Source organism: Opisthocomus hoazin, chromosome 4, assembly GCF_030867145.1.
Source record: "Opisthocomus hoazin isolate bOpiHoa1 chromosome 4, bOpiHoa1.hap1, whole genome shotgun sequence".
In the NCBI taxonomy this organism is placed as follows: Eukaryota; Metazoa; Chordata; class Aves; order Opisthocomiformes; family Opisthocomidae; genus Opisthocomus; species Opisthocomus hoazin.
The window spans coordinates 48,568,324-48,589,944 of NC_134417.1; the positions used below are offsets into that span (position 1 = coordinate 48,568,324).

Consider the following 21,621-nt stretch of genomic DNA (forward strand, 5'->3'; position numbering starts at 1 on the left):
TATGTTTTTTCTCAGTTCTGTACTCATATCAAATACTGTTGAATAATATAGAGGCTTTTCATTTTTTTTTTTCCACATGCATCTTAGCTCTACCAAACTAAAGACAGTTCAAACTTGATGGGAAAGCAAAAGAACCTAGATGTATTCTCCCTAAAAAAAAAAAGATGTAGTTATTGTGTATTTATACAAGGCAACAGAAGTGTGCAAACAAGACAGGAAGTGAAGATATGGGATACAAAGAAAAATTCTATGGCAAATATGGTTTGTTTTCTTCATAGTTTTGTTAACTGCAGAAGTATGGCACTGAATTGCACTGTATTATGGGCAGATACCAGATATTTACCTTGCTTTTGATGACATCAAGTGCTCAGTTTTCTACTCTCAAACCTTTGAAAATTACCTTTGACAATGTGCAACTAAGCTCAATTACATAGTAAATATTAATTTATTAATGGTTAAGGTGATGTGACTTCATGGTCCATGGCTATGGCTCTTGATGACAACAGTAATCAAACAGAATCTTACTTGAATATTTATGTCTGCTCTGGAAAGATTATTTTTAGCAATGTGTTTTAGACTTCTGGATTAAATGTGCAGTTTGCTAGGACAAAAATATTTGTCTCTGAGTAGGTTTTTGGCCATACCTTTCAATCAATTTGTCTATGTGGTGATATACCAGTATTTAAGAATTTGGATATTTGAAAAAAAAAAATTAATGCAGAGTACTTTGTGCTGAGGATGTTATATTTCCCATCTGTATTGGATGGCCACCTTACCTACTCATTATTTTAAATTAAAATGAGTCTAAATGACTACACAGGGATAAGACAGAGGGGAGTCTGGCCAGGTAGAGTTAAATATCTGGTGATAGAATTAATATGAGGTGATAGAATTAATGTCTGGTGAAACAATGACTATATTCAATGTTATGTGCTACATTCTACATGGCTAGGTAGTAATCGAACACTTCAAGCGTCTTGCACACCGTTTCTCTAAAGGTCATGTTTGTTACAGGGATTTTTACCAGAGGCTTGTGTTTCTTAGCAGGGACTGGTGTTCCTTGGGATTGATACAACAGAAAATTGCAGTCCTTCCACACTACTTAACAGGTGGGAGCACTGCATAGAATAGAGATCTACTATAGAAAAGATGAACTGATCTACTGTATTTTGCTTTCTTTCTAGGCTGCAATTGATTTTGCAAGGCTCAAGGGTGGCTAGAATTAAAGATCTTATAAATAAATGTTTTTTGCATTGTTGTTAATTTAAACAGTGGGATTATCTGGAAATTGCACTGCTGAGGTCCCTATTAGTTTCTTCAGCTTTTTCCTTTTTTTTTTTTTTTCTTTGTTTCTTTTCTTGGTGTGAAGGAAATGGTAGCCAAGAAACTAAATTATACTAGAAGGGTTCCCATAATGCATGTCATAAGAGCAGTATGGAAGTCTGTGGTCAAACTAGGAACCAGATGATACAGGTAACAGTTCTGTCTCAAACTCTGTCATTTATGGTTCACAGGGATTCTGGTCCAAATGAGCAACAACTGGAGCACTGTTTGTATTTAAAATCTTGCCTAAATTCAGAGGGATGAATTTTAAGTGTGCAGTCTGACTCTAGGGGTGGTGAAGAGCTGTCTAAGAGAGAGTAGATCTTTTGGGGTGACAGATGCAGTCACTGTTTTCGTGAGGCCTAAACACTGAGGAGTGCAGTGGTTCACTGCTGGGGATGGTTTGGTTTTGTAAGTTGATTTAAAACTGTAGATGTAGTGGCTGAAACAGTGTTTTTCAGAGAAGTGCTGGAACTGAGCCAATGCAGTGTCTACTGTGAGCTCCATATGGTGGATTATAGATTCTACTAGTGATGGATACAAAGCAAAGGTGTTGCTTAAAGTTATTTGGGGAGAGGAATTCTGTATTTTGCTTTAGTGAATTGCACAGCAGAGAGTTTTTCTGACATTCCTTGACCTTCTAGAAGAATAATGACATAAGGCAAAGAAATACACGTCTTAATATAGACAGGCGGACCTCAGCTGTCTTCCACTAGCTGGGAGATAAGTAGACCCTTTTCTCATTTAGCAGTTGTGGGAAAAGCAAACCACGGTCTGTAGTGTAGAGAATTATCTGTTGTCTGCTAAATTTCCTAGTAGCTTTGGTTAGATGCTTCTTTATTTTGTCCCCTGGACTGTGGTGAGTTGTTACTCATTGTGCAACAGACGCCACATTCCCCACCAGAACTAACTTTGTAGTGCAATGCAAGGCTGTCATTTCTGTGGTCTACTTCCCAAGGTGGTTGACAGTCTATATAAATGTTAATGAACCTTCTTTACCTTTGGGTCTTGGCCCTCCCAACTATATGGACTTTCCACATTCTGTTCTATAAAACTCTACTTCCTCCAGGGTTCTCCTGACCCTTATTTTCCCCTCAATGCTTCATTCCAGTCAGCCTGCTTACCTTTACCCTGCCCTCTGTAACTCTGATATGCAGCTTCTTCCAGGTGTGAACCTTCAAGGATGAGGACATAGGAGATGGATGTTCTTGGCAGCAATAGAAACTGTTTGGGCATGTTTTTTTCTCCCTTGGTGTTTCCTCAGAGACATCCCCACTTTGACAATGCTTTGCTTTTGAATTCCCTTCCTGAAAGGGACTATAAAACACAACTTGCGCAAAGTGCTGTCAGATGAGATGGAGAAAATTATATGAAAAGCCAAGTGTTAATAGTATTAGTAAAAATAGTAAACTACGCTTTTTAAAAAATAGTGCTCGTCATTCTTCTATGTGATATGTTTGGTTGTGTCTCTCAGGAACGAGAGGCAGTAAGCTAATACCCTACCATCTTTCTTAGGAAGCCAGGTTAAGGAGTTGTTTTCAGTATCTCTCTACTGAGTGGAGCTGACTACAAATTAGTATGTTTTCTCCCTGAAATAGATGTATTTTCTATTATTATTCTGTCATATCAGAGCCTGCCTGTTACTTGCTGTGATACTGCTGATATTGTAGCACCTTCATTCCACTGCTCTCCAGAAGCAGTTACTTCTTATTTACCCATTTCTTAGTACCTTCCTAACTCCAAAGAAGAGAACAGATAAAAGGAGAAGGATGGGAGTCAGAGGAATACTTTCTACAGACGAGCTAATTCCAAGTAATCTCACTAGGTTAATGTGTGGAAGAAATCTTTTGGCTACAATGTAACCTTCTACTGGTTTTGCATTGCTTTGTGTTTGGTTTTTTGCATTGGTGTTTTTTTTTTTTTTTAATTGGAGGTTTTTGTGGTTTTTGTCAGGGTTTTTTTTTTTTTAAATTATGGCAGACTCAAATACCCTGAAACCTTGGGCATTATACAGACCTATATCACAAGACAGTGTCTGTTCCAAACAGATTTGCATGTGAGGTCTTGAGACTTTACTGCTGTCCTCATGATGAAGCCCTGGAACTCTTTGCAAAACTGGGGCCTAAATGAAGAAAAACAATAACCTAAGGAAGAACAAATGTGTGGGAAAGGGTCATCAGAACATATAGAGTGATATTTGGCCATGTGACCTACTGGTTATTTATGTAACTTAGCAGGTAGATACAAAGATATCACAACTGTTAATGACCTCCAGCTGTACCTACACACTGTATGTGAGCTGGATGGCCCACCCCAAAATGCTTTGAAACCTTGATATTTTATGTCTCTGTTACAAGCAGTTTTGCTTGAGCTCATACATCCTGTTTGGCTTTGCGCTCAGTGGGGTCTTCCTGGAAGAACCTTCAGCCACCTCATTTTGCTGACCTCCATGACATGATGCCATCGTGAGGACAAAGAAGTCACAGTATCCTGCAGTGCATCCACGTAGCAAGTAAGCATAACCTTATGTGCTTTCAAAAGTACATGGGGTTTCTCTGCTAGGTGTCCTTGTTGGGTTGCTGTAGAGCTGACCCTTACATAGGATTTTGCAGGAAGGTACTGTGGAGAAGTGACAAATTCAGCCTGAGCCTGGGCTTTAGGCTATTTCTACACAGTTGCCTATATACAGCTAGTAAACCTAGCTAGCCCCTTGTTTAGATGATAACACTTCGTTGGCAACTGACTGTCAGCACCAAGCTGTGAGTGGAACAATCATTTTAATGTTTGTATTTTCTTAAACCTTCTAACTCCTCATACTGTGTATTTTTTTTGCACTCCATCTTATCTGTTCTGTTCAAAAACATCCTTTTCTATAATGTTACTGTTCTGTACTTTGCTCGTCCTGTTTGCTCCAGCTGTGCTCAACAAACCCCTTGCAATGACAGTTCATATTAGTGTTAGAAACTGACTTCCAAAAACATGGTCTTTTAAAAACCACTGTTCATTGTAAATAACCCCGCCTCATTTATAATTTAGAAATCAATTTCCCAATAGTATTATGAACATTTCCAGAAGACAAAATGAAGATCTATCCATAAATCTGATGGAAGCCAATATCAGTGAGAAAAAAATTACCTGCCCAATTGAATATATAAAGATGTTGATAATAATTACATGATATGGCCTGCTTAAAACTCGCCATACTCCATTACTCTCATGACAAAAGAAAACCACTTTGATCAGCATCAGAGATGATGGAGTTCTATTGCAAAACATTTATTTATTTTTGAAGAATAAGTATGCATTTTTTATATAAATCTGTGTGGACAGCACATATCATAGGATTATGCCAAACAAACAACCCCAGGTTCTCCGTGAATTTAATTTTTCCTTCAGTTATTCACAGATTGAATGTTTGTTCATTCACCCAGTCTGGGTGACTAGGAAGGTATTTTTCCTTGTCATTCACTGCTCAGTGACGGGCTAAATGTACTCAGTGTGTGACATGCCTATTCAGTGTGGAACATCCCATCATATAGTGTCCCTATGAAAAACATGGGCGTTCTGTACAGGGCTGTACCCAGTTCAGACAAGGTGTACTGCAAGCTATGGAACTGCTGAATGCAGAGCATCATAGATCATTTTTAAAGAAGATACAATTTGAAATATGTTCCAAAGCTTTATGCGTTTTATTATATTTCTAATTGGTTCTTCCTTTCTCAAAACCTAAATCTTTTAAATTTCCTTTTTGCTATTTAGACAATTTGGCTGCCTGCTATTACGTGTCTATAATTGAAAGAGTTGACATTTATATGCTTGCTGGGGATGCACAAGTGAAAGGAATCCAATGTTTTAAAACATTCCAGCAGTGATAAAATCAGATAGATCCACAATAACTTACGGTGTGTATAGATTTCACATTCCAGACTTCATGGTGGTGTTCTTTTATTGTTAAGTTGTTTGTACCTATATATTTATCATTTTAGCAAACACCTCTTCAGTTGTATAAGCTATTGGGCAGGAAAGCTAATATGGCAGAAAACATGGAAGAATTTGCATCAATAACCATCTTCATAGAAATATTTATCATAGAAGCTGAGAAACTTTCCCATTTGCTTGTGGTTCAGAGTTGTAAAAAGTTTCTCTCTCCTGAGAGAGGGAAGTGGCACCAGGTCATTACTGCTCTTCACAGAAACACTGTGGGGAAATACTTGCTCTTAATATTTCTTGACTCAAGCTCTAAAAGTAGTGTTATAGAAATAGGTATTCTAGTCATGTATCGCCAGTAAATTAAAATCCCAGAAAAATGCTAGAAAATAGAAACTGAAAGTGTGCAGTGCACACTTCAGTGTGTCCTTAGTTATGATTTTTTATGACCTGAGGTAATCTGAGTGAATTTCAGATCAGGGTATGTGAAATGAGATGAATAAAGGCCTGTTCTTGGAAGCTGTTATTCATCAATCAATTAACTCAGGAAATTTTTAAAAATTCTAATCTTCCTGCTTCAGCTATATTGAATTAAACTGTGACACCCAGGCAGTTAAATTTTCTCCTTGAAATATATACTTTGATACAGTATTTGAACATCCATCTGCTTTCAGAGGTGAGCAGATGTGGCCACTTCTGTTGCAGTGTGAAGCAAGAAAACACACTATGTGTCTCTTTCTGGAAAAATGCAGTATGCCTCTGCATATATATTAATTTTTAAGTAAGACTGAACATATTTGGGTGAATGAAAGTTAGCTGGATTTTCTTAAAGGCAATATAATCTTAACTTTGTAATTGGTGCCAGATCTTGTATTTATAGCTGTTTGTTTAATTTGTAAATGTGAAATTAATCTTTCATTGCTGTTTTACACTAAAAAACACAGTGCTTTAAGCACAAGGTCTGAACTGCTGTATCTGTCTCAGATTTGCCTGAATTATTACAGGATGTTTCTAGATTAACGCAGGGGTTATTGACTGAAGAGCACTCCACAGTAGATAACACATTTTAATGGTCATGTTTTAATGTCCTATCAAAATATTGTGATATATTTTGCCATGTTTAGCTGCCTGAGTCACAAGCTGTAGGAAGAGCTTAGAGTTTGTTTAATAGCTCATATGTTTTAGAACATCTCTATATACATTTGAATTTAGAAATGGTAATGTTTAAATATTAAACTAAGGTAATTTAAAATGTGCTTTTTATCCTTATCTTGGCAATACCATCATAGTCTATGATCAAAGAGTAAATTAGAATATGTTAAAGGTTTTTCTATCAGCATAATACACTGCTTTAGTAGAAACAGGCTTTTTGGACATCCTATATGGCTGATGCAGTCCAAGTGAGATAAGGTGTACAAGACCAGTGATAGATTTAAGAAAAGCTCATCAATACTCAAAATTGTTATTTTTATCTGTGTATGCCTGTATTATATGTGTAATATGAGCACAAAGTTTTGCAAATTTGCTTTCCTAGTGAATACATGAGGTTGCCAGAGCTAATACTTAAAATTCCCTTTTTTGAGAGGATTTCTGTTTAGAATAGATTCAGTCTTGCGTGAGTGAATACCTAAATATAAAGCCAAGCTGGAAAAGACAGATTTATTGGAATAACAGCTGTCACCACTACTGGTAAGTGCTCAGCATCTGACTTCTCTAGCTGCTGTTAAATCATGTACAATTCCTTAGGCTGGGAGAGTAAATAGAGACAACTGAGTACAGCAGTCTGTGTGAAACCAGGGAGAAGAACATAGGTTGCAAAGAGATCTGAAAGACCACACATAAGATAATCTGCATGGCTGTGGTGTTAATTGCAGTCTCAGCATCTGTGTAAACACTTTGCTTATTAAAAAGCCAGGTTAGTGTCATAAACATGGAGTCATCTAGGATTATTGTCTGGTACATGATGCAGAAACATGTCAGCAGCAATAATTCTGGAGAGACACACCCATTTGAATATGATTAACTAGAAAATAAAGCTAGGAGTGAAGTGAACACATGGCCTGGAGGGACTTTTAAAAATGTGGTGGTGGATTTCCAGACAAAATAGCGTACACAAATCAGGAAGTGGTTAAAAAAGTAAATGAGTGTATGCACAAAGGAATAAAGATGAGAAAAAGACAGTAAAGAGTTTTTTTACTATCCTTTTGGGAAAGATGGAAGAGAAAAAAATGATATGCTGTTGTGCCTGAAACACTAGAAAGACTGATAAAAGTACTGAACAAGCAACATGACCCGACTGAAGGAGATCATGGGCAAGAGGCTGTTGTGCTGTTTTTGTTATTTTCTACTTAAAGCCAAGCAGAAGAGGAAATAATTATACCAAGAGCTGAGAACTCTTGTAGCATCGTGAAACTCTGGAAAGATTAAAGATTCCTTGTTAATGACAGATTTGTATGTGGGAGACAAGTTTCTCACAGGATAGACTGTCAAGAGACATACACCCTGTGCAACAGCATAGCTTCCAATAACCAAGACTGTTGCACTGTCCAGGGAAACTATCAAAGCAATAGTGGATACTAGGAAAAAAACCCCCAAAACTAAACAATCTACTGGCTCAAATTAAAGAAAACCAGGAAGTAGGAGGCATTGAGGCTGATATGGTGATCTAGGGCAGATATCAGAAAGCAGTATGAAAAGCAGGAAAAAAAATAAAAGCCAAATCTGTGGGCAGGGGTGAGGACTAGAAATGCTTCTTATCCCAAAACTGAGACTACCATAGGAGCAGTAAGCAGCAGTGTCAATAGTGAAGGAAGCCTATAGAAGAGGTGTCTGCCATGTGTGAGTGATCTTGAAACTAGTGTGTGTGTGTATATGTATATTTATGTCAAATAATGTTTGAAGCCATATATATATTCATGTCAAATAATGTTTGAAGACTGGTAACCAATTAAATTCCAGCAGCATTGTAATACCAGCTGAGAAGTGAGACTGGTAAGTGATTAGATTTAAGAAGGGTGTCTACCGAGTGATGAAAGAGTAAAACCTTTCTGAAGTCAGTGGGCTGAATACATACTGTCCATAAGAACCCCTCCTCCCCAAATGAAAAGTTATTTATTAGAATTTCCAGTAGTCCAAATGCAGGTGTACCTCCTAGTGTTGAACAGCAATGAAGTCCTTGATGGAAAAGAGAAATGAAAACTGTCTAGCAATATCTAAATAGGAGACTGATAATATATTTCAAGGAAAGGACACCTACAGTGCAGGGTTATTTTAGAGGTATATTCCCATGTCTACTATGTGAGACGATGAAATGTTTTTAAACTCCCCATATAAAGGAACAGGCAAGCATACCAATGAACTACCATACTGTGTACAGTAATTACTTACAGCAGACTATAACAGTAATCTAGCTCCACAGGAAATGAGGCATTCTTCAGGTAACATCAGAAACTGTATTGAAGTCACTGAAAGTAAGTCAGTAGCCTTATCCAGAGACTAGGCGTGTAAGATCTTCAAGATAAAACCCCACCATTTCAGGTGAAGTCCAGTACAAGTTGTGGCATAACAAGGCAATGCAACTACATTTATTGTTATCATTGGGCTAGCACTGTTGGCCATGGCTAGCTTTAAGTATCCGTCCAGCTTCTGAGGTGTTCTAATTCCAGTTGAAACACCCACTAGAAAAAGTCCTAGAAGCAGTATTGATGACATTCTTGGAGGTAAACAAGGATTCAAGGAATGAACACTGCGGGTCCATAATGTGAAGGTGCAACAGTTTATAAGCAAGTACTGAGAAGAATATGTTAGCAAAGACATGGGCAAGGTGAAGGTGAGGGGAACCAAACTCTGTAGTCTTCTAGGAAATAATGGTCAGGCCTTGAGACACTTAAGAATATGTAAGACTGATGTGTGTGAGAGGAGTCAGTGATCTATAAGGATGAATAACTGTCTGCCTAGATACTGCATGCTCTTACTCTAGGTACCAGCACTGTGAGCAGTCTTATCAGAAAAGCTGCATTCTGATTATACTTGGATTGACTGAGTGTTGTGAAGACTTCAGAATTACAACATGAAGCAAAAAGCACTACTAGTAGCAGCTACTGAACTGTATCTGAAGTAGCAGAAACTGATACTGCACGCATCTCTGTGAGATGGATTCCAGCAACGGACTATGTTATTATATTTGCTTCTTTTCTTGAGATGCCTACGCTGTCGCTCTCTCAACCCAACACTGTACTGGAAGTGGGGATTAATGAGAGTAAAATAGTTCATATTCTGGCATCGACCAGATTGTGAGGAGTAAGTATCACATGAAGCTCTCTCTTATATGAGATGATGGATGAGCTGTGTGGTTGAAACATTTTGTTTATAGAGAATTGAGCCATGATCTTAGGAGTTGATATGGAATGTACAACATCTCATACATGAAATTACAGACTAAGACTAGTTAGAGAACCTGTCTGCTTGGCAGACATAAATATCCAATTGAGGCCATATATGTAACTGGATGATGAATTCAAAGACAGTATGCAATATAGTCTTTACACATCTCAATTCTGACAGAAGGTGAAAATAGACTTCACTTCTGGTAACAGCCACTTATAAGACACTACAGACATTTCAGGGAAGTGCCTGTCTGAAGGACACACAGGCAAGAACTCTGACTAGGGAGCCCTGGGTGTATTTTGCAAAAGTATGTGTTTGGCTGGAGATTACTGTATTCAGACAAGGGTCCATACTGCACTGCAGCTAGATTTAACCAACTCAGCATCAAAAGGACTTTGCGCACAAGGGCACCTTCTCATGGGTAACACAGAATGATGGCATGGCACAGTTGGCAATCAAGATGGTCAGGAGACTGTTGATTTAAATCAAAATGGGAAGGAAGGCAAACAGACAGGAAAAGATCCTGACAGCTAAGCAAGGGAGTTCATGGGAGCAGGTAAGGGAATGCCAAGCTAAACAGACAGACCAGTGCAATAGATGAATGAAGGTCTTCTCATTGTGCCCAGATGATCAGGTTTGGGTTCACACAGAAGAGGGGAAAAATAAAAAAAGAAGATCCTGAAATTTAGAAATAAATCAAATGTATGATAAACATCTTACATAAAGCAATAGTAATTTTCCATTTTGAATATGCATTCAATGTTGTCACTTTATTTTACTTAGGCTGTAAGTGAAATAGGAAATAGAGAATAGTAATGAGAATGATTAAAGTCATGGAAAGTGTTCCATACATACAGAGATTAAAAAGATTAGTGTATTTACGTAAAAGCAGGGATGAATAAGAGGTGAAATGAAAAAGGTGTATAAATTATTAATGGTTTAGAGAAGGTCAAGAAGGTGCACTGATTTAATTGTCTGAGAACACAAGAACAAAGGGTTCACAATGAAATCATAGCCTTTCAGTTTGATAGCAGGAAATCCTTTTTACATAAATGTGGCCTCACTGCCTCAAGATTTCAGGCAATGAACTTCACGGGATTAATAAAAGGGTCTGATGTTTCTTGCTACCTTGCGTAATCATCCAATAATATATGATCTGAATGTTTAAGAATTTGTAATGTATTGATCCTAACAACAGGCTTCTGAGGCAGGAAAGTATTATCTTGCCCCTAATCTAGCAAACAGGATTGACACTGAGTGAACACTAGATGATTTGCCCTGGACAGACAGAATGTCTTGTAAAGCAAAACTGAATTTTAGTGACCTGGATGCTAGATTGGTATCTTAATACGTGGACAATCTTTTTTGCTATTATGTATTTATGTTGGTGATGCCCCGTCTTTCTGACACAGCTGGCCACACAGTTTCTTACAAAAGCACAGGAGTTGTGCCATGGCTCTTCCATGGTCACGTGGCCAGCACATCATGGACTGACCAGAGGATCTGCGCTTGCACAATAAATTAGATTAATCCTTATGGCACTGGATTTACTCAACACACCCACATCCATGAGACTGAGTATGCTTGCTAGATCTGATGCTTCCCTGAAGCAATGGAAATACTGCTGAGGCACGATGCAGTGTATGTCTGCCCATCTCTTTCAAGGAAAGCTTTGGCTGTTCTTCACTGCCACCTCCAGAATCATCAGTCTATCCCAGCCCCCACTGCTTGCTTTCACAAGAGCCCTTCACTGCCGTTTTCCTATTTTTCTGTGACTGCTACACGCTGGGCTGCTGGAAAAGAAGACTGGGTGTGGATCCATTCAGGTGGCTGGCAGCTCCCTCCTCTCTTGTGCTTCAGGAATAGTAAGAGAAGAGAGCAGCCGGGCTCGATCAATTGTTTTGACAAGTCATATATGGCCCGTGTTTCTAGATGAGCCTTCCCACTTTACAGAGACATTTAGTACACAACAAGTGATGCTAACTTGTATTAGAAATATTCAAAGAAATGGCTATCATCCAGGACATAAATTTTCAGGATGTAATCTTAACTGCTGCCTACCAGAGGTGAGGAAGGAACTTTATGTATCACTATGATACCAAACAGTTCCTTATCAAGGAAGAAAGTTTAATCTGTTGCATAAATTATCTGCCTGTGGCTACTGTGCAAGACAGGATAACAGATTGAAAAGACTATCACTTTGGTTTAATGCAAAAATTCATAAGGAAGATGCAAACCAGTAGAAATGCAACAGTGAGCTATTTGGAGGAATGAAAGAAAATCCAGGCTTTACTGTTTGGTCCTTCTTCTTGCTGATCCTGGTTACAAAATATGTTACACAAAAGCACATTTTTTGCCCTAATGGTCAGAACATTTTTTAATAAAGTGTTCTTTTTGTTTGTTTGTTCATTCGATTATTTTTTATTTAATCCTGCAAATTGTAGAATAAGGGGCTATAAAAAGTCTTTGAAGGCATTATGTTTCTATGTGTTGGCTATGTTGGCTCAGGGTGAGAGAATCTTTCTTTATGGGACTGCATTATGATGTGGTGATGATAATTGCCCTTATTGTAGAACACAAATATATTTCTCTACGGTCGAGTTACTGATTCTTTCTTTGAGTGTACAATGGTATAATGCACTCTTCTACAGTGGCACAAAAGATAAACCGTGCAAACAGAGTTGTTACTTTTTTTAATATCTCTTCTATCTTTGTAATCTTGAATCTGCATAAAGCTGTAAATATAAATCTAAAGCTTTGCTAAAAAAGCCTGTTAAGACACTTGTGCTATTGTAGACATTTAAAAAAAACCACAACCCAAACCTTTTTGCTTCTGTTTCAGGACTATCACTTCACTTACAATAGAGAGAGGCTAACAAAGACTGCTGGTTTCAACCCAAGAAAAAAGGATTGGCAAAAACTTCCTGGAATTTAGCTTCAGAGCTCTGCTATTACATCAGGCATAACTGACATGGTCTTCCTAGTAGCCTCTCTTCACCTGTTCCTGGTTGTGTCTTCCTTTTTTTTAATGGGTGACTGGAATTGTCACTGGTTACCAAAGCCTGCTGTAATAGCACACATTGTTCTCTATGTCCACGGAAAATACCTCAAATAATACATCCTGATTTTGTCTTCATTCTTGTCACAGCTGCATTGCTCATAGTTGTTCTGTGATCAGCCCTTAAGCATACTGTGATCTGACTGGGCATCTAGGCAGCTGAACAACTGAAATTGTATCACGTGCAGTGGGAGTATGTGTGCTGTACTTGCTGTCAGATAAATGCTGGTGCACGAGAGGAAGGACATTCTAGTTTCCTGGTAAATCTGTGCCTCATAGCCAAGATAGGTCCTTTTCTTCAGTGATTTTCCACTAGTGATTTCCTACCTTTACTGCAGAACGATTTGCAGTTAGGTCCTCAAGTAAACAGTGTTGCAATCCACATTCTTTTTTCCTTTTCTCCTGTCCTCAGATCATTCCAGTTTTTCTCTGCAGTGACTTGATTTTGTTTTGTATTGACAATGTTTCTTTGTTTCATGTCATCATACCACTCATTTTTATGCCATGATCATGAAAGAAAATTTTAAAAGAATTGGCCCTGGAACAGATCCTCAAGTAACCACCTTTAAGATCCCTCTGGTGTCAAATTACCCCTTTTAACGCTATCAGCTATCCAACACCCTATTTCCATTTTTCCTTTAGCAATACTGCTTGAACAGTTCATCTTTTACCTCTTTCTTCTGTAGCATTATTTATTAATTTCCCACATAGCCCTGTATCAGCTATCTCACTGAAGTCCAGACAGAGGACATCCAAGGATTTTCTTTTAAAGCCAGCTCTCTTTAAAAAAGAATGCTGTGAAGTTTGGTATGGACTTAAATGCCTTTGAATCATTTTGTATTTATTTCTGTCTACCAGCATCATCTGTTTGAAAACACTATGTTCCACTGAGGTCCAAATAGTACAGTAACTGTCTGGATTGCTTTTTCTGTCCCTGCTGCTTCATAAACACAAGCTCAATAATTGCTACTCCCTGTTCATATGACCAGTTGAGACATTTATTAAAAGTACTTTCATGTGAATGCGTGTGCTAAGTCTTTCAGAACACCAGCTTGGAAATTGGCAGATGCTCTGTAGTTCATGAAGCCCCCTGAGTTTTATTTCTACCTCCTCTGTGGTCATTATCATCTCACACTTGCATTCCCAATATCCAGCTCTTCTTTGCTCCCAGGTCAAAATCATTGCCCTTTCTGTAGCCTGATGAAGTATTAATTTAATTTTGGAGCTATTCATCTTGTTTTTCACCCTCGGATGCAAATCAGGGAAACTGCTAACCTTTGAGACTTTTGAGGCTGTTCCAAAGGATCCACCCCACTGAGCAATCTCTCATAATTTGGTAGCTCTGAGAGTATTTCAGCCAGTTCCTTTGTAACTGAAGACCCAGAAGAAAATTCTTGCCCCAATAATAATTTCCAGTTATTCTAGACAACACAACTTTAGCTTTTTGTCAAAGCCTCTTAGGTACTTAGTGCATATATATGTATATACATATATAAATAAAATTAATTCCTCAATTCCTGTAAGTCTCAGCCTGAGGCCTCCTGATCCTTTTTTTCATACCACTTGTTATCATGGAATTTAAATGGTAGGTAAGCTTTCAAAGATATGCCTAACCTAGCTTTTCTTTCAGTGGCTGCTGTCCTGAGCTAGGTTTTTAGCTGTTAAAACATCTAAGCACTTCTGCTCATCCTGCTCTTGGCTCCTTCCTCTGACCTCTGAGTCAAACTTTCTTCCATGTTGTTTTTGGTCATATTCTAATGCTGAGGAGTTGTCTGTGGTTTCTGGTGCTTTTTGATGTTTGACTTCTGTCTTGAAAGTTCTCTGGTCTGAAACTGATGTGTTGATAAGAGCAGCTTCTTGCATTGCTGAAAGGGCTGAGCTAGGAGACTGGCTTATCATGGCAGGATTTTAGCCCATCGGGATCAAACTTTGCCTTTACAAACCCTGATCTAGTTTTAGGAGTTTGATATCCCTATTAAAATAAGCAGCTCAAAGAAAGGTAAATTACCAGAATCATCACTGGCTTGGCCTCCTTTACATTAACTTTCCAGCACTGTTAGTACCTTGAATGTTGCAGCCTTGTGTCACTGGTTTTAATGCATAGACTTCTTCCTAGCTTACGTGATATACATTCACTTCCTTTGTTCATCTTAGCAGAAGAAACTGGATTGTTTTATTTGCCTCAGTAGCCCGGAGTTCACGTCCCTCGAAGAAATATCATTCTTCACTGTGGTTTAGCACTGCTGTATGTTGGTATGCTAAGTGATACAAGATCTCTGTTCATGCACTGGCACAGCATTTGACATAACAACGTGACCAGCTGTGTACGTGTGTCTAAAATAACAATATTACAGGAAAAAAAATACAATGCTACAGAGCATGGACTGTTAAGTGCAAAAGGTACCTTGTGGATCTGGGGAATCCCACAGTAGAGGCACAGCATAAAAATGCAGATATGATCTCCACCAAAATGACTGATTTTCTGCTGTACTGTGATGGACTGATAGTTGTGAAAAAGACCAGACCTTAGATGGTCAAATACATGTTCATAGCATGTAAAAGCTTCATATTTGCCAACTAAAAATCATGCTATCTAGGCATTATCCAGAAACAAGCATTTCTTTTGGATCTGACCAGTTACTACTGGATTTGAAGTGAGTTTGAGGTTGTGTTGAGTATGAAGTGAGTATAAACTCAGCATCTCATGTAAGAAAGGCAATAAGATCTTTTGGATTTTGCTTTAGAAGAGCACTGACCACAGATTGTGAGCAAAGATAAACACCTGAACTACATTTCAGAAATTTTTTTCAAAAAAATCATAACCCTGTAATGACTGCTCACTTCATAAAATTTCCTATTTCATTCTGAGAACAAATACAGTGTTAACTGAGAGCATCTAGATGTTTTCATTGTTGTTCAGATGGAGCTATTTTTTTTTCATTTACAGGTAGAGGGGGGAAAGAAAGAAATGTGGCTTTCAGCTAAAGTTGACACTGTAAATGTGATTTTCAATTTGGAGCCAATCCTGCATCTTTATTGATGTGACTCATTAACAGGACTCCTTTCACAAGTCAGGATTACTCACTCAAGTAAATGAAATAAAATGAAATCATTATCTTTTAAGGCTAAATGATAAAACCTGTGAATTAGATACCTATAATAGAACCATTAGCAGTTTTTAATTACAGTACAGCTACCAGCCACAGCAGAAGTATATGGTAATACATACTCATTTTTTTGCCTGCTGTTTCAGTGTGACATATCCTTACAGAAGGAATATTTAAGTCCTATTTTTAGATTTAAAATTTTGCAGACAGAGAACAGCCAAAGCTGGAGGAGCTGTATGAACAGCTCTCATGTTATTTCAGGTGGTTCGAACTGAAAAGAAAACACAGTAAAAAATAATTATGTCTTGTGGTCAGAGGGGCAATTCATGGGGCCCAGAGGGACGAAGGGGTAAATGCTATGTGGTGTGCATCTGCCACATATCCTAAAAGCCAGAGAACAGTCTCTGCACTCATTTATTAACATTATATACTTAGCCATTCCAATTAGGTGCCAAAAAAGGGTTTGGAGACATACTGTGGACCTCTAACAATGAGAAAGTTATGATGGATTCAGTGTACGCTCTCCAAGACTGCCAGACCTATTTCTCTGTGCAGCCTACTCAGAAAACTGAGAACACTGTTTTGGGACTGCAGATGACCAAATTCAGTACTGCTCCTAACTCTCCATTTGCAGCCAAATCTTACTGACTGTGGATAATACATGCTGTGAATAACTAATTGCTCCTGAATATAGATTCCTTAGTAGGCTCTTAAGTCCTCTGTGCACTGTGATAGGTAGTTTTAATACTTCTTAAAGTGTCTGTCTTTCTGTCTGTCTTGGATGACTGCTTTATTAAGAACATATTATAATTTCTGTGTGGAAGGAAACTAATGAAGAACAGTGTCAGAAAAATATATTCATTGCCTTGAGGATGCTCAAGAATTCAGATCACGAATTTTCTGATGAAACATTCTCTTGCAAAAAAATGGTCACTTAGTAAAACTAAAACTTTCTGCAGAAATACACTCATTTTCATGAAATATCTGCTTTCTAGGTGCAGAGAAAGAGAGAGTCAGCCCTTCTATCATGATGCAGTTGATGGCACTTATCTGAGATATGAAAGACTGACAGATCAAAGCTGTAAGTTGGTTTAGTTATCTGCTCTATAGAATTGTAAGCTATAGTAAAAGATGTATTACCTTAATTGGCAGGATGTTGACTTGGAGGTACTTGCTCTTGCATGCTTCTCTTTCAGAATTCCAGCTTCTGAATATTCTGTAAATTAATGAACTTGCTCAGAAAATAAATCCACTTCAGTAAGATCTTACAAAAAACACCTGGTTTGTTCATGTTTCTAAAGATCACCTATGTTAGCTCCTTGTCTGATTCAGAAATTGTTTACTGTTTTCTCATATGATTTTTATCTGGTAGATTGTGTGGGTTTTGAGTCCCAAATGATGCAAATTATTTTTCAGTTGTAATGAAATGAGAATATTCTTGCTTTAACATTACCTACTGCTAATAAGAAGGAATACAGTGAGATATCTTTTAAGGTTTTACTCGAAAGATGAGAGAGGCTTTGGTGTCACAAGATGGGGAGATGTTGGATTTTTTAAAATAAATTGCAATTATGTGTGCAAAAACTGAAAAAAACCTACCACTGTTGTACAAATCAAGGTTATAAAATTTATTAATATCTTCTGAATATACATGGTCATTTTTTTCTGTGGAGGTGCCTTGATATGATTCGCCTTGACAGTGTTCTACTGAGGAATAAAGAAGAGAACTGAGACAATACAGGATGACTGAGAATCTGTACAGCATTTAGAACACACTAAGGAAAATCTTTCATGTATTTGACTTATAAAAATGCACCTTGTATCGGTGTTCATTTTCTTAAGAGAAAAATTTTCCTCTTCTAAAACGGGCAAATGAAAGAAATTTTTAGAAAAACATATAGCTCCAGATAAAGCCTTAATGAAACCTCTCCATTTGCAAATTTCTACATCAGTAGCCTTTATAGCTATTTCCTAATTCCTTATTACCTGGCCATCAAAATGTTCTTCTGGATCTGTGAAAATCCATACAATTCCAACTACAGTGCACATCAGGATCTGTCTTTCTGGCAAGGTGAATGGCTAAAATGACGGCAAAGGAATGTATGTGGGTGTGTTAATCTTCTACATGCGTTGCTTACATGAAGAACTGATATAAAAATTAACAGAGTGACACTAGTGCAAATGAAAATTTGATATGGATTCTAAAAACACAGACCCTTTTGGCATTGGTGTGTGAGTTCTGTCAAAACTTTACATTAAAACACATCAAAACATTCTCCATTGAATCATGCTGATATTATCTAGCCCTGTTGCAATACAAATAGCAACCAGGATGATTGATACTTCAGACTAGAAAGAACTATGTGTTCATTGTTGATGGTAGGTAAAACACATTCATTTTATAGGATCTAAATCTTCCTGGGATATTCAAAATTCAAGCTGTCCCAAGCATCTGTTATCTTTCTCACTGTGTTTTGGCTTTGTAATTGGGGCAAGTTATGCAGTCATGTGGAGCTGGTATTCTTCTTGTTACCTAGAAATTTTGGAGATAACAGAATTGCAAATTTAAAGCTACTTCCACACAAATGTTACCTGAACAAGCAGTGCTTCTTCAGCAACAGTTTTGACTCATACAAGCACCATTATAGGTTTAGGAGTGGCATTCAAATGAGATTAAATCCTTTGATTGTTAAATAGACTGCTAATTTCAGTATAATGGTAACAAACAAATTACTAACTGACATTAGGTATGCCTCATCTGTTATCACCTCTTTTAAAGATAAAGACAGTGACTAATAGCATATCAAGGAAGAGCTTCACCTTTATTTTTTATTTGATTTCCCTTGTGTCTCTATTGAAATATCCCAGTATAATGCCAGTGAATTGCACTCTTTATGCTTCCCTTTTTGATTGTGTTGCGATATTGCCCTGTGTATACATTACCCCATTTTTAGAAGATACAGATGTGGGATAGAATCTGATTATTTCACGCCTTGCTGTGTAATGCTGTAGAATAAACTCAGTCCTGCACTGACAAAAAATGAGTGTATGTAAGCATACACCTTCTTCCTCCTACTTCATTATCAGTCACATTTTTGTACTAGAATTTGATTTTATCCACGTTTATTCTGTTTTGCATTTCTTCTAATCATTTAGCCTTTCAACACAACCCTGTTCTCATTTGTCTGCAGTAATAAAAGCAGGTAAGAAAGTGACAAAACATCTTCAGAACTTTGCCTTTTCATTTGTTCCATACCGTATCTTATACGTGTTTCATTACTGAGGTACTGTATTGGCAGATTTGTGACTTCTTTTTTTTGTCAGTGTAAGGCACAAGGTGATCTGTTTTCTGGATAGATAGTAATCCTGAATGGAATGTAATCTAGGAAGCAGGTGTGTGACTTCAGAGCGGTTTTCGGTTATATTTTTAAAAGAGTGGCCAAGCACAGCTGTTCTGCATCCCCCTTTTTGATTCCATGATATAACTGAGTGACCAAGAGCTAATTAATTAACCTTTGTGTGCCTTCATTCATCTCAGTAATGAAACTGAAAGCATCTCCTAATTTCCAGATAAACTATAATTCTTCCATCTACGTCAATATTTGTACAGCTTTCCAACATCTTTAGAAAGAAGTTGCCAGTGTTATTACTATTTTATTTCTCTACCTTTTAAATTATGTAACTGTGCTACATTTTACCCTTTGAAAGATGGATTTTACTTTGAGATTTCATAATTGTCTCCTATGACACCTCTGCTCTGAGATTTAACATCTTAAAGAAAGAAGGAATTTTACTCTGATTTTTAAGGAAGATTATTTAAGAGATTTTGGATTTTTCATGTAAAAAGGTGAATCATTTGGAAACATATCTAATTTTGAATATGATGTTTGTTTGAAAGAAAGAAACTGCACTGGGATAAAATGGGTAAGCAATCTACAGTTTTAAGCTGTTCTTAATGACTTTTCATTGGGTATATGATTTCCATTAGTTTTTAATTAGTTCTGTGCCACTAAGGCTTTCCCCTTTTTTTCCAAAGGAGTTTTTAGTTCGTTTGGTACACAAGGTGAGCCTGCTCTGGGGTTTAATCAAAACCGAGGGGCAATGGAGGCTGCTGTCTCTGAAGAGTCTTTCATTGTGTCACCACTCCTTATTTTGTTCTGTTAGCGAGTCTAGCTTGTCACGTCCCGCTCTTCTGTTTCTTTTTTATAAGGACTGCTGGGTATAGGACATTCTTCCATCCCAATTATCAGACCATAATTTCTCTGTTCTTTCAGACATCTCAGAGAGACATCTTCAAGGACACCCCAAAGAAGTGAATTTATAAAGAAAAAAGGATAAAAAAATAAAAAAGACAACATGAACTTGGTTGTTTCTCTGTTTTTCTGGCTTTCTCTTCCTAGTATTAAAGACTGGTTCCTGGTCTAATGGGGAAGCAGCAATGTAGTACTGATTTCAGGGGCAATGAACCAATCGATAAATGCTGAATATCTGACATTCTCTCTTTTAAAAATGTTAACCATAGCTCATTAGGAATACTGATGTATTAATGAACAGTGAAAGAATATGAGAGGAAATCATAGCTCTGGTAAACTTAAGAGCAGTGGATATTGTATACCTTGACTTCAGTGAGGCAATTGACACTGCCTCCCGAAAGATGCTCACAGAGAAGCTGAAGTATGAACTAAATGAGCAGCCAGTGAGGGGTATTAAAAACTGAGTGAACAGCTGGGCCCAGAGGGTTGTGATCAGTGGTACAAAGTCTAGTTGGAGGCCAGTAGTAAGTGATGCACCTCAGGGTTCAATTCTCGATCCAGTAGCCTCCCCTGATGTATTTATGTACCTTCCTTGATCCACTGGCATCACACTTCCTAATTCAGCCCAAGATACTGTTAGCCTTTTTTGCTGGAGGGGCACGTTGCTGGCTCATGTAGAACCTGGAGGTGAACAGCCCCCTGTGCCAATAAATGCTGGGGGCCACCCAGCTGGAATGCAGCTTGGCAGAAAAAGAGCTGGGGGTCTGGTGGACTCCAAGTTGAATATGAGCCAGCAATATGTCCTTGCAGCTAAAAAAGGCTAGTATATTGTTGGGCTGCATTAGGCAAAGCAGTGCCAGCAAAACTGAGGGAGATGATCATTCCCCTCTACACAGCACTGGCGAGGTCACACCTGGAGTACTGTGTCCAGTTCTGGGTTCCCCAATACAAGAGAGACAGATAAATTGGAGAGAGTCCAATGAAGGGCCATGACAACTATTAAGCGACTGGAACATCTCTACTACAAGGAAATGCTGAGAGAGCTGGGACTGTTCAGCCTCGAGAAGACAAGGCTTGGAGGGGGAATTATCAACATATATAAATGTCTGAAGGGAGGGCGCAAAGACGATGGAGCCAGACTCTTTCCAGTGGTGCCCAATGACAGGACCAGTGCCAATGGGCAGAAACTGAAACACAGGAGGTTCCCTCTGAAGATCAGGAAACACTTTTTCATTGTGAGGGTTGACTGAGCGCTTGGCACAAGTTGCCCGGGGAGGTTGTGGGGTCTTCATCCTTGGTGATATCCAAAAGCCACCTGGAGATGGTCCTGGGCAACCGGCTCTAGGTGGCTCTGCTTGAGCAGGGCAATTGGACAAGATGACGTCCAGAGGTCCTTTCCAATCTCAGCACTGATCAACTTTGATTAAATATTTTAGATGCAAAATAACATGCAGATTCAAAGTATCTTGAAAATCATTGTAGACATGTTTTAGGGAAAATTTTCATCAGATTATAGGAGATTTTTAGCGTTTTCATTACTGTGTATGAGAAAATGCTGTTATATCTT

At 38.0% G+C, this 21,621-nt stretch overlaps 1 long non-coding RNA gene across 1 annotated transcript; it reads left to right on the forward strand.

The window, feature by feature from the left end:
• The first annotated feature begins 1,023 nt into the window (after positions 1 to 1,023).
• Positions 1,024 to 20,154, forward strand: LOC142361164 (uncharacterized). The gene is made up of 5 exons (XR_012763739.1): positions 1,024 to 1,109; positions 3,725 to 3,835; positions 16,797 to 16,882; positions 18,958 to 19,004; positions 20,076 to 20,154. It is a non-coding gene; the product is annotated as an uncharacterized LOC142361164 (long non-coding RNA).
• The last annotated feature ends 1,467 nt before the right edge of the window (positions 20,155 to 21,621 follow it).